The 14,309-nt window shown below is 45.0% G+C and overlaps 1 protein-coding gene across 16 annotated transcripts in view; it reads right to left on the reverse strand.

Annotated features, from left to right (window-relative positions):
• TCF7L2 (transcription factor 7 like 2) overlaps positions 1 to 14,309 on the reverse strand; it is a 256,898-nt gene that overhangs the window by 213,874 nt on the left and 28,715 nt on the right. The window contains exon 1 of one of the 16 annotated variants that reach the window (XM_084846197.1): positions 1 to 5,520. This exon is cut by the window's left edge and continues 51,754 nt beyond it. The exons of the other annotated variants lie outside the window; for them this stretch is intronic. The gene's annotated coding sequence lies outside the window, so the exon portion shown is untranslated. Of the gene's footprint in view, positions 5,521 to 14,309 lie in introns of those variants that run through there. 16 annotated transcript variants of the gene reach the window in all.

Below are 14,309 nucleotides of genomic sequence, written 5' to 3' on the forward strand. Positions count from 1 at the left end.
ATCGGACATTTTTGCTTGAAACCTAATTCAGTATGGTTAGCATAGTCCATACAAAAAGCTCAGCAATATATACTCCTTCCTTTTAAAGATCAATCGTTCCAAGCAAAAGAAGACCCATGCATCTACCCACACACACCAGTTCTCCCTCCATGTCTCTCCAACTGGTTCATTTCCACAGTGCTGCTCTCACAATAGCTGTTAGTACATCTTTTTGTCATTTCAGCTTTCCAGAGTCATTAGTGTTAGGCACTGAAACGGCACAGCACTCGCCTGCCACTCTGACTCCACGCTGCTGCAGCGTATAGAGCATCTCTTTCCTATGTTGTTTCCTCCTTTGACTAATGTTCACCAAGACTCATACATCATTCCCAAATTGGCCCAAATGAATTAAACACAGCTCTGCTTAACATTACGAGATTTAAATGGATTTTCTCTCTACAGGTCTGCCCCATAATTGGGTTTATCCATCTTGTTGAAGTACAGTTTACACTTGCTAACATCACGACAATTCAAGCTACATTTTCTGCTCCAGTGGCAGGAGTGAAGGAGATTTGTCATCGGATCATAACAGGTAATTCAAACAACAATTAGTTTGATGACGGCCCGTATGTCAATGTCTGGCCCCGGTCGGCATTACTCACACCCAGTCTTCGCTAAGATGAATTGTGCTTACAATTCTTCATTTTCAATCATCAACAGTACTTGCAGAAACAACTTCAGCTCTGTTGACATAGAAATGTCCTGACTTTTCAACAAAAGACTGTAAAAAGAATTTATTGACACACAGCTACATCGTCCACCTTTTTAAATACTTGATGGCATTAAAGTACAAATGCTGAAATATATTATTTTCTCCTTCTGAAGAAAAACGATTACATATAATTGTTCTTAGATACCACAACTCTTAAAAGCTATCCACAGGACGTCTTTGGGAAGGATTCCAATGAAAACCTGCATTGTTCATAAAACTTGTTCAAGGATAATCCCATTAATTAGATCCTAGATTATTGTGAAAGTACTGTGATGTGGCAAGTAATGAACACATTGCACAGGTGACACATTCTGATGACAGATGTTCATGTTTAAACATTTCAAAAGCCAGCTCAAAGACCCAAGATGCAGCATGAGAAACAGACCCATACCTCTCTGGGATGGCTCCCCAAGTGTGGAAATAGAATCAGGAAAGGAAGGCATGTTACACTTGATGTAGTTATATATGGCTGGGTGACCAGCCAGATGGGCAATTAATAAATATAATTAATAAATAAATAAGGTAAATAACCATAAACCTGAACATTCACAAGTTACAGAAGAATGGCATTCTGTCCTCTGAACAGTTACAAGCATAAGCAACCATGAAGGGTAGCAATCAAGATTTCTAGTGAACAGTGATGTTGATGATCACAGATACTATGGCAGCAAGCTTTCAAATGTTGGCAATACTATGCCAACATTTCTTTACAGGGAGAAAAAAAGGTAACTTTTATAGATGCTAAGATATTCAAATCAAGTCAGATTTCAGTATATGTTGGTAAGGCCCAATCCTGCAGGTAGCAGCAACAAAAAGGCAGTTAACAGTTCTTAAGACAGACATCCCAGTATTCTCTGCCACTCACCAATACTGGTAAAACTTTGAAAAACAGATAAAATCTAGCTAACATATAGAAGAAATGAATAACCCCCCATACATTCTAACTCACTATCTTGGAGGCTTCTTAAACCTAATGAGATGTTCGGCAACATAATACTGTTGACAGCTAACACCTTTTTCATATTTTCATGTGGTAGCACAAGTATTTTACAAGTACAATACTTACTTCTAGTTAGCCAAACTAGATTTTGAGCCAGTCTGGTATAATGGTTATGGTGTTGGACATATAGGCCAGGAAAACCAAAGTTACAATTTGGCTGAGCCAGAAAACATACTGGGTGACTCTGGGCCGGTCACTATCTCTCAGCCTAATCTATCTTACTGGGTTTTTGTGAGGATAAAATGGGGGAACCTAAGCTCCTTTGAGGCAGGATAGGCTAGAAAGGTAATATTTAAATAAAACGATAGCATTTTAAAAAATCTCTAGTCAGACACAAGGGACCCTGCTGATTAAAAAAAAAAAGATTTTTAAAGCATCAGGATAACTTTAATTCCACACACTGTTCTCCCTTCCTGAATAACTTTTCAAGGTTTCTCTGTTAAGGAGACATTTAGTGGTGTTCCACTAGAAAGTCACAAAATTGGTCAATGGTAAGCATAGAAAAGAAACCTCTGGGGTAACCATTTTAAAGAAACTTACTTTTCCAGCTTTTACAAGTAGGGAAAAATACTTCCAGAGGCATATTTTACACCTTTATGCCTCTGGAAATTAATGCACCCAACCCTGTAAAGCCAAGCTGAATTGCTGAAATATTACTATTGAGCTTATAAAATAAAATCATATTTTCCTTTATACATAAAAAGAACAGATTTTCTACATTAAAACAGAAGGAGTTTTTATTTTAAATTGATATAATATGAACTGCTTAATTAATGACATGCTTAAAATAATGACATCAACAGAACATCTCTTGAAGCCAGGTAGATACAAATTTTTATAGGCTGGGAGGCTGTCAATGCTACTGGGATAGAGGGAGATGCTTACTGATTGCTGGATGAGTCATTTGACACTTATGCAAATTGTGTCCCATGAAATGGGCCAAAATCTATTAGTTGTTGCCCAAATGAGTCTTTTTTAAAGATATTACAAACGAAGTTTCAGTTCCTGTCCCTACTGGTAACTGGTGTTGATCTGATCATTTTGTTACAGGGACAGAAGAGCATTCAATGCAAATAAAATACTGTGGTGTGGGGAAAAAGAATCCAATTAACAAAATAGTGAAGCAGGCCTCATATCAGCCTTCCCCAACCTGGTGCCCTCCAAATGTTTTGGACTTCAACTCCCATCAGCCCTACTTGGCATGGCCAATGGTTAGGAATGCTGGAGTCGTAGTCTAAAACATCTGGAGGGTACCAGGTTGAGGAAGGCTGCCTTATACAAAGAGTCTTAGAGATGAGAAGAACAGAGGCTTTGAGAGCTGCTGAGAAGACTTGGGACTGAAATCACATTTTCAGACTTAAACATTTTTACTTAAACAAAGGTCCCTAGAAATCTAGTGAAGAAAGAAAATTCACCAAACTGGACCAAATCTAAACTCAATAAAGCTGTTCTTCATACAGAGTAAAAAATATCTAAGTTTGAAAAGGTTATTAAAACAATTCTATCTCAACCACTTAGAAAGAGAACGATGATAACCCAAGTGGGGTAATAACATTTGGGACTGAATCATTCCCTGGCATCTGTAAGTCAAAGGGTTTGGGTACTTCCTGCCAGCAGGCAACGAATAGGAAATGCACCCACCTCCCCTGCCAAACCTGCAACTGTCATAAAACAACACATATTTATAATATCCAAATAGGATAAACCAGTTAACGCTAGCTTGTGTTAAAGAGGACAAGCAGGGCCTGCAAAAATGTAGCAGTATGTTCTCCCTCCTGAGAGGAGTGCTCCTGTTCAGGGTTGCAGCCAGCCATTCCCTCCATGAAATGCCCGTTCCAACCCATGCCCGTTGGTTTTTCTTTTCCAACTATCACTCTACATTCTGTGGGTTGTATCCAATGTTAGTCCTACTTAGAGTAGCCCCATTAAATGAATGGGACTTACATTAGTCCCATTCCTTTCAATGGGTCTACTCCAAGTAGGACTAATATTGTATACAACCCTGTGAGTCCTGAGCATGCTCAGTCCTCATTGGACTGCTTTTGCCTCCTTCGGGTATTTTTAAAGGCTTTTTTGGACTTCTGTAAGCCTCAGGGTTCCTGTGCATGGCAATACTTCCTTCTCGTTTCTTACTGGCTCTGTTTTGGTTACAATCCTAGCCTCACTCAGCCCTGAGTTCGTGATTAGAATAGAGATGGCGGAGAATTCCCCCACAGATTTCAGTGAGGCCAAATGCACTGGCATTCGGCCCCCTGAAATCCATGGCGGAACGCCCCGCCCCCGCAGATTCCCCCCGGGATGAGGCTTACTTGGGGCGGATGTTCCGGATGGCGGCGGCGGCTGGTCTTTCGACCAGCTGCTGCAGCTGCCATTGTTGTCCTGGTCTTTGCTGTGATAGGCTACCTAAGTATTTACGTAGCCTATCACAGCAAGCCAATCCAAAAAAAACCACAACGGCATATGCAAATGGCAGCAGCTATGGCAGCCGCCATTTGCGTTCCCTATTTTTCACCGATTTATCTTACGTAAATATTTACGTAAGATAAAATGGCGAAAAAAGGGCAACACAAATAGCGTAGTGGGCGCTATTTGTGTTCCTTTATTTTTCGCCGTTCTAGCCTACGTAAATATTTACGTAAGATAAATCGGCAAAAAATAGGGAACGCAAATGGCGGCCACCATAGCCGCTGCCATTTGCGTACGCCGGTGTTGTTTTTTTTTCCCTTCTGGAACAAAGTTGTCTAGTGGTCGGATTTCCAGCTGTGGGCGGCCCTGGCCAGCGGCTCTGTGGAATCTCCGCAGAGCGGAGCCGGCCAGAGAAGGATTTCGGGGGGAGGCGCTCCACGCCTCCCCCCCACTGCAAATTGCCTCATCAAAAAGGTAAGTGACTTCCATACATCCCTAGATTAGAAAGAGTGATGCTGCCTAACAATTTATCATAGTTGATGCAAACCCAGGTAACTCTGGTGCAGTTAAACTGCAGTCTAGAAGCCAATTCATGCTGCCATATTTGGAGGGTGGGAATGTGAGTCAAGTACCTCTGTCCAAAGTTATGTCCCATATATGAAGTGATTGCTTTGCCACAGGCTTCTGCTCACAGTTCAGCCTACGTTTATCTCTGTGCTGATGCTTATCCCACTTTGAGTAGCTTTGCAATCGTTTGGTTAAGTGTGCTCATCTCTACATAGCTTTGCTCAGACATGCCAATTTGGTTGTGACAGCTGACTTTATAAAAACAACTGGATAAGATATGTAAGGCTACATCTTGATCAGTCTTCCAAACGTTCCTTGACATTGGAGTACTTGCTCTACCTGCCTGGTGTGTGGTTTTTCCAGTTACAGTGATATGAATAACTGCCTTTGGCAGCCAGCTCTGCTACATGCTGTGCAATATATTATACACTGCATTCGTGGGAGGGCTCTATAGCCAGTCTTGCTAAAAAAAAAAAAAAAAAAATCCCTTTGTCTTCCCCTACACTTGTAGCATGCACAAAAATGCCTTCCACAGGGTTGCAGAAATGTAGTTGCCGCTGGCCCCTTTAAATATACAACTGGCACCTGGAACCCAGGTTGCTGAAGTAATCCAAGAAGGAGAACAGGAAGCCAACCCACAGAGTCTGGTCTTGGATCTCCTTTCCCACCCAGTTTCTATGAAGGCAAGTCAGATTGGAAGAGCTGGAATGACCTATGAGAAAATATTGTCTTCCCAAGCAAAGTTCACCCCTCATCTTCTTTCCTGCATAAATTCCTCATTCTCCCCTGGTGAATCTCCATCTTAATCTCTGTCTCTTCCTCTGTCTTGGCACAGCATGATCTGAATCTTCTTTCCTCCTTGAATTCTTAGCAGAACCCATACTGATCTCTCTCCAAGCTTCCTTGGAAAGAAAGAGGGAAAAGGGCAAGAGAAAGAAGGAATTCTTTTCTATTTTGTGCATGCAGGTTTCTCTCTTGCCCACTGTCTGAGCTGCCTCCTTTTCGTACATCAACTGCATGCACAAAATAGAAAAGAATTCCTTCTTCTCATGCCCTTTTCCCTCTCTCTCTCTTACCAAGGAAGCTTGGAGAGAGATCAGTATGGGTTCTGCTAAGAATTCAAGGAGGAAAGAAGATTCAGCTCATGCTGTGCCAAGACAGAGGAAGAGACAGAGATTAAGATGGAGATTCACCAGGGGAGGATGAGGAATTTATGCAGGAAAGAAGATGAGGGGTGAACTTTGCTGGGAAAGACAATATTTTGACCAGGCCCCCAGGTACGGAGCCAGCTGTGCTGCTTCCACCTGCCCCTTCCTGGAGGGGCTACATAAGCTGGCTGGCTGAGGTGGCCTGGGAGAGCCAGGGCCTGCAGGAGAAGCTACCACCACCACCACCGGGGAAGAGGCGTGCCTGCTGCTGCTGGGCTGCTGCTGCCGCCACCAACACCAGGCCTTCCCTGTGGACTCCTGCCTAGCATTATTTTTAAGGGGATTTTTAATTGTTTTTTGTTTTGTTTTTTAATTTCTTGGGGATTTTGTTGTGTTTTTAGGGGTGGCTAGCCTGCCTGATAGGCGGGAGTGAGGAGGCATGTGTCCATGTGTCCACCTGATGGAGACAGTGGGGGGACTGTTGGGGGCCAGAACATACCGAGGCTGGGTGGCAGGCGCTGGCGGAGCGCTAGGGGCAGGCCATGCCAGGTAAGGGGAACAAGGGAGATGTGTAGTATCTGTCCCCTGCTCCGGGCCTGTCCAGAGCCAAAAGATGGCTGGGGGAGGCGTGACCCCATCTTCTGGCCTTCGTTTGCTGCTCTGCAATGCCAGGTCTGTTACCCAGAAAACCTCCCTCATCCATGACATGATCCTGGATGAGGGTGCAGACCTGGCATGTATTACGGAGACCTGACTGGGCGAGGCTGCTGCTGCAACCCTTGCAGCCATGTGTCCAGCCGGATTTTCGTATGCACAGCAGCCGAGGGCTGGGGATCAGGGAGGGGGAGTGGCTGTTATCTACCGAGAGTCCTTGGTCTTCACCAGACCCCCTCTCCGGGAGACCAAGGTTGCTGAGTGCATGTACTGGAGGTTGGGCCCAAAGGGCAGTCTGGGGATTCTGCTCGTGTACCGTCCACCCCGCTGCACGACTGACTCCCTGGCCAAGGTGCTTGAAGTGGTCTCTGATGTGCGTGTACAGTCCCCTAACTTATTGGTGTTGGGGGACTTCACCGTACATTCGGAGGCCATCCTCCGACTTCATGGAGACCATGGCTTCCTGGGAGCTGCACCATATCCTAACTGGGCCCACCCATGTAGCCGGTCATACACTAGACCTTGTGTTTGTCTCTGGAGAAGCGGGGAGTGATCTGGAAGTCGGGGGTATATCCACCACCCCCTTGTCATGGTCAGATCACTATCTGGTGACGTTGGACTTCTCGGTTCCACAACCCCTCCGCAGGGGTGGAGGACCCATTAAAATGGTCCGCCCCAGGCATCTTATGGATCCAAATGGATTCCTGAACGCGCTTGGGGATTCTCTGGGGCACACCAACGGCCACTCGGTTGAGACCCTGGTGGGTGGCTGGAATGCCGCAATCACTGGGGCATTAGATCAGGTGGCTCCGAAACGCCCTCTCCCCCTGAACAGGGCTCGGACTGCACCATGGTTCAATCCACAGTTACGAGCTCTGAAACAGGAGGTGAGACGGCTAGAGCGCCAGTGGCAGAAGTCTCGCTCCAAAGACAATCAGACATGGGCTAGAGCTGAATCTTCAGCCTATCACGTGGTGGTGAAGGCAGCAAAAAAGGAGTATTATGCTGCCTCTATCGTGTCTCAGAGTGCTGTCCCAGGAGGCTGTTCCAAGTGGTCCAGAGCCTGGTCGGTCCTGTGGCTCCTGAACCACTGGAGCATTCTAAGGCCTCCTGTGAGGCCTTGGCAAGGCACTTTGCAGATAAAATTGATTGGATTAGGGGTGTTACTCCATGCGCTGTGGATACAGTTAGTGAGTGAGTGGCGGCCTGTGGCAAACTGGTTTTGTGGGATTGGTTCTAGCTTCTTCCTCCTGATGAAGTGGACAAGGTGCTTTCATCTGTAAGGCCGACCACCTGCTTACTTGATCCTTGCCCATCTTGGCTCATTATGGGCTGCAGAGAGAGACTGGGTGAGGGGATCAGGGCAGTGGTGAATGCCTCCCTTGAGGAGGGAGTGATGCCATCAGCCCTCAAGGAGGCAGTGATAAGACCGCTCTTAAAGAAGCCCTCCTTGGATCCTCAAGTTCTGAACAACTTTCACCCAGTCTCAAATCTGCCATTTTTGGGCAAGGTGACTGAGCGGGTGGTGGCGATGCAGTTGAAGGCACACTTGGAAGAAACTGATTATCTAGACCCATTTCAGTCAGGCTTCAGGCTTGGACATGGGACAGAAATGGCCTTGGTCGTCTTGGTAAATGATATGAGGAGGGGTTTGGATAGGGGTGAATGATCCTTCCTTGCTCTCCTCGACCTCTCAGCGGCTTTTGATACCGTTCACCACGGTATCCTCCTGGACCGCCTGGAGGGGTTGGGCATTGGGGAAACCATATTGTGGTGGTTCCAGTCCTTTCTCTCCGGCAGGTACCAGAGGGTAGCACTGGGAGAGGAGGTTTCGGCTCCATGGCCACTCACTTGTGGGGTGCCACAGGGTTCCATCCTCTCCCCGATGCTATTTAACATCTATGTGAAGCCGCTGGGGGCTATCATCAGGAGGTTTGGGGTGCAGTGTCATCAATATGTGGATGAAACGCAGCTCTACCTCTCGTTCAGATCTTCACCAAGGTTGGCCGTAGAATCCCTGTCCAAATGTCTGGAGATGGTGAGTGGCTGGATGGGGAGGAATAAGCTGAAGCTGAACCCTGACAAGACCGAGGTACTTTTGGTGGGAGACAAGAGGAGGCTGGGGGATGTTGACCTGGTGTTGAATGGGGTACGGCTACCCTTGAAAGACCAGATCCGCAGCTTGGGGGTCATTTTGGACTCCCAGCTGTTCATGGAGGTTCAGGTGTCAGCTGTGAGCCGGACAGCGCTGTATCAACTCCATCTGATACGGCGGCTGCGCCCCTTCCTTCCCAACCACCTGCTCCCATCGGTAGTACATGCCCTGGTCTCCTCTCATTTAGACTACTGCAATGTGCTCTACATGGGGTTACCCTTGAAGATGGTTCGGAAGCTGCAGTTGGTACAGAACGCAGCAGCTTGCCTGATTAAAGGCAGCCGCTGGCGAGATCACATCACTCCAGTGCTGAAGGAGTTGCACTGGTTACCAGTTGTTTTCCAGGCCAAATTCAAAGTGTTGGTTTTGACCTTTAAAACCCTATATGGTTCTGGCCCAGCCTATCTTAAGGAGCGCCTCCAGCAACATCAGACAGGCCGCTTAACAAGATCGGCCTCAGATGGCCTTCTCTCTGTCCCATCAGCCAGGACAGCTAGACTGGTGGGGACAAGGGAGAGGGCCTTTTCTGTGGTGGCCCCCACTCTGTGGAACTCCCTCCTTAGGGAACTCCACCATGCCCCATCTTTAATGGGCTTCCGTTGTGCATTAAAAACGTGGTTGTTCAGGCAGGCATTTGGGGTGGGTTAGGGTATTTTAGAAAACGTTTGTATTGTAGAAGTTTATTGTTTTAAACTGTTTTATTATACGCAGTACATCGCCCAGAGTGGCTGGGTGACCAGCCAGATGGGCGATTAATAAATTTAATAATAATAAATAAATAAACTGCCTGTTCTGCACATTTGCAGGAAAAAATCAGTTGCATGTTCAAACATGATGGTACACACTTTTTTTCCATACAGGAAAAATGAAATGGCCCTTCGGCATCACACACAGAAGAGTCCATATTAAATCAGGTGTGCTATCAGACATGTATGGCAATCCACAAAGACTCAACAAGCCTCCTGTTATTGTGGCCTTATATGTGTAGTATGTGTGACCTGTCTCTTTAAGAATTATGTCTGGGTTGTGATAGCAGCTCTCCTTCCTCCTGGGATGGGTGTGGGTTTCTCCATGAGCCAGCAGCCACTTAGAACTGCTTAGGGTCTGTTCACCTGTCTGCATAGCAAGCTCAGGCTACTGAACTGTTTGGTTGGTATCCGTTGTATATTTCCAGTGCTTTATTGCCAATGCAATGCGAGAGAACTGCAATCTTACAATCTTCTGCTTTGTTGTTTGCACTGATTACAGAAGCCTTCCCCAACCTGGTGCCCTCCTAGCATCCCCCAGCCAGCATGGAAGACACGAGGTTGGGGAAGGCTGTCTTACAGTAAGGTCGAAAAGAAGGTCTTGTTCTCATCTTCTTCAATTCTCCCCCAAATTACCAGTCAAGCTCAGTTCAGAAGGAGACTTGAAAGCTTGCCTCAGGCAGGTTTTTAGTAACAACTTTCAGGCCTTCTGTAAACATTGTTTCAGGGCTGGCAAAGCCCAGTTTGGACACCACGTGGTATTTCCTTGTCTAGCTCTGGAGTTTGGTGGAGAGTACTCACTATGTGAGAGACCTTCCAATTTGCCTGTCCTAAGGCCAAGAAGCAGCAGTGGTCATGGTAATTTTGAGAACCTTCTTTATCCTTGAAGGACAGATACCAACCAAACAATGGAACTTGCTTGAGCTTGCTCTGCAGACAAGTGAAGAGACCCCAGTTCTAAGTGGATCATGGAGAAAACCACAGCCACCTAAGGAGGAAGGAGAGCTACTATTACAACCTAGACATGTCCCTTAAAGAGACAGGTCACACATACTACAGTCTGGGACTGCAAAAACAGGATATGGCGTTGTCAAAGGCCTGGTGGGCCACATAACACACCACTGGTGGACTGCTTCCAGGTTCATGGTCCACAAGCTTTGCAGAACTTGATTAAATGGCAGGACGACACTGCTCCATCACTTAAGCATCATGTAAAAAACATAGTTAAGCAAGCACACTCAACCATAGCCAAAGACTGTAGGTTTGTGCATGGCCATTGGGAGGATAGCCAACGTTTTTGAAATGTTTTAGGAGGTTTTCAGTGTGGCAGGTTCTCCTAAGTATCACCTCTGCCACTCTAGTTTCAGAATCTGTAGGTGCTTTGCCAATCTGGGCAGTAAATGATACATCATCATCTCCACCTGCTCCTCCATAAAACCACAGCCAAATGCTTTTACACAATGAATTCCTAAGGCTACATATCATAAAACAACTAGGTGCAGCCTTGTTAAACATTAGCTTGGAAATAAATAAAATAAAATACTGATAGGGTGAAGCAGCAAAGTGCAATATAGCAATCTAAACTGAACAAACATCCCCTTCCCCGCCCACATACACACGCCATACTCTCATGCAGAAGAACACACCCTATTTTAGCCAACTTAAATCAAAACCAAAACCAATCGCAATGCCCATTTGAAAACACCTGGCAAATGGCCTAACAGACTCACATTGCCCCAGTCATTTCAACAAAATCCAAAGTTCTGGGTATTAAATTATATCTCTATCTATCTATCTATCTATCTATAGTGTTAAACCTCAGGACAAGCCTTCCCCAGCCTGGTGCCCTCCAGATGTGTTGGGATGATGGCTGGAGATGATGGGAGTGGTAGTTCAACACATCCCGAGGACACCAGATTAGAAAAAGCTCCATTAGGATATATAAGACCTATGGAGGTTCTCCTTTAGTGAACTGCATGCCATAGGCAAAGAGAAAATACTTTACACACTATTGTGAGAGATTTTTAAACGGGGGGATATATTGTTCTACTGTCCTTAATATATTCTCCTCCCTGCACTTTTTAGCACACTTAACTTTGATGATAAAGCTAGATTAGAGCTACAGGACAAGCAGCTTTGGCAAAGCAGGGATTCAAAGCAAAACAATACTAAAAAGCATTCCAGTTCTTTGTATATCTAAAGCATGTCTGTTTGCCTACATGGGCATCCAGCTTTAGCAAACACAAGCTAAGAGAACAATGCTGCCTGTCCACAGACAAATATTACTGGGATTAGATTTCTCAGCAATATGTATTGTAATGTGCCCCACCTTCCAGCGAAACGGTATGTCTTCAAATCGCCTGTTTAAGACTAAGCAAGGTTAGGATGGTGATTTTCAATCACAAAGCCACGGAACACGCATGACTATTCTGCCAACAGACAGACACTCTGATCCAGTGATCTCCTGTGGGCTGGGGAGTCCTGTGAATGCAAAGCAGCCATCTCACTCCCTGAAATGGGAGCAAAGGCTCCATCTGTGCTATGAGTGTACAAGTCTGGAGCTGCCAGCTCTGTTCATATAAAAGACAGAGATATCTGTAGCACACACACACACAGGGTTCCAGATTGAGTTAATGCTGGTTTTTCAACATCTACAGCAAGGGAGTAAATTCAGATATTCTTGATATTGAGCAGAACCCTTTGTTCTCCCTTCAGCCAGCATAAAACAAAACAAAACAAAAACCTAGCCTTCACCTAGTGAGATGCTGAACCTTCCTGTATTGCCGTGGATAGATGTTTTAGAGCAAGAGACGAGAGGCAGCAAAATGCTATAACATAGTTATTTTTCGCTGGAACTATTTATTTCTGAGTATACAGAGGGGTTCAGATGAACCCCCACACAAAGGCTCATGTGACATGAAGGGGTCATGGGCCCGTGCGAGCTAGCCCAGACCCCACTGCACATTCAGCAACTATCTGATGAGACCCCACACAGAGAGGACACCACAAAGCTCTTAGCCCATATGGTGCAGATCAGCCTTCCCCAACCTAGCACCCTCCAGATATGTTAGACTACAACTCCCATAATCTCCCAGACAGCACAGCTGGGTGGGGATTATGGGAGCTGAAGTCTAACATATCTAGAGAGCATTAGGTTTGGTGTAGATCAGCCATCAAGGGCCAAATCAACAGCATGAAGTTTTGCAGAGAACAGAATGAAGTTTTGATTTAGGCACTTACACTTGACAACTGAGCCCTCTGCAAAAGCCTCTATCGAATCTTTCAGACACTCCCTCACAGCTATGTTATACAGTCGTAAGCCTTATATTAGTCTTGTTGTATTGTTACACAGGACAAAATGATTCCGATTTTCAGCATCCTCTTTCTTAGTTGCAAGTCAGTTCATTGGGTTGTTCGCATGAAACAACATGGCTCGTTGTACGAGTTGCAGCACTGGCAGGGGCCATCCTCAATATTCAACCTCCAACCCAGAATACTCAACCCTCCCATAACCCCCATCAGCTGGGTTCACACAGTTGAATATTCAAGATGGCACCCACGGGCACCATGGCTTGTCATGGATTTAAAAAATGTAGTTTGTGAATCCAGTCACTGCAATGTTATCTCCTCTTCCTTGTACTGGAAACACAAGTATCAATTTGGACAGCGTTAATGACGTTAAGAGGAATTATTTACCTGCACTAGAAATTTAAACCAGTCAAGGCTTGGCCATTAAATATATACCTCCAGTAGTTCAAGCAGAAAAGCTTTCAATAAATTGGAAAAAGAGCTGGCTCTTTTCCTTCTTTTAAGCTCCAGGATGTGCCACAGTTGACTATCATGGGCATCTGTGGAGAGTGGGATCGTCCCACCACATAAGGGTTTTTCACATGGAAATACAAAATTATAGCAGTGGGAATGACATGGCAGAAAATGCAACACCAGGATATCAGTCATTAACGCAGTTGTTACAATTCCCACACTTCTCATGCCAGACTAGCAACCCATTCTTTTTTGTTTATACATATTTGTGCAAGCCAATACACAGTTTAATAGAGGTGGGAAAGTTCGGAGCCAATTTGTAAGTAACTTGTAAAAAAAAAATTACAAACTAACTATACAGCTACGCTTGCACTTATTGCTAAAACAATCACTATGAAGTTTGCGTTTCTCCAGTGGTATTCAAATACGTAGTTACCACAGGAAAATTCAGCAATAGTTCTGAACATCCCAGTGTTAAATGCTACATGGATGTGTTTGTAGCAAATAGTGAAATATGCAAATTCACGTATCCTCAACACTTCCATACTCAGTTCAAGAAAAAAATTACATTGCCTACTCACTCCCAGAAGAAGAAAAACAGTGCAAACTGGAATTAGCTACACTGTCACTACAAAGTACTGGTAGAAACAATGTAGCTAGGAGTATCAGATGGGGCGGGTAGAAAATATTACTGGGAAAAGGTAAATGAAACCATACACAGATGGCTTAAACAGATACCTATTTCGGAAGTTTCATGGAATGATGAATGACATTTACAAAGCAGTCTGCTCTATAAATGACAATAGTTTGGTCTAATCAGTATGTAAACCATCTTTAGATTTCAGCCTTCCCCAACCTGGCTTCCACCAAATGTACTGGACCACAGCCCCTCATCATCCCTGACTATTGACTATGCTGCCTTGGTGCTGATGGGAGTTGTAGTCCAGAACATCTAGAGGGACCTGAGATGGGCCACAATATTTTCTGCTGAAGTGCTGAAACATATGCTGAAACATATCCAAGACATTAAGTGCACTTTCAATCACTAATTTCAGTAAGTGCCCTTAACATCTGTACTAGATTGTGGCCACTGTGTTCTGTCTATAGCATTCATTGAGCC

Source organism: Heloderma suspectum, chromosome 3 (assembly GCF_057233095.1).
Source record: "Heloderma suspectum isolate Gila_16-S chromosome 3, 16-S_ref, whole genome shotgun sequence".
Taxonomy (NCBI): Eukaryota; Metazoa; Chordata; class Lepidosauria; order Squamata; family Helodermatidae; genus Heloderma; species Heloderma suspectum.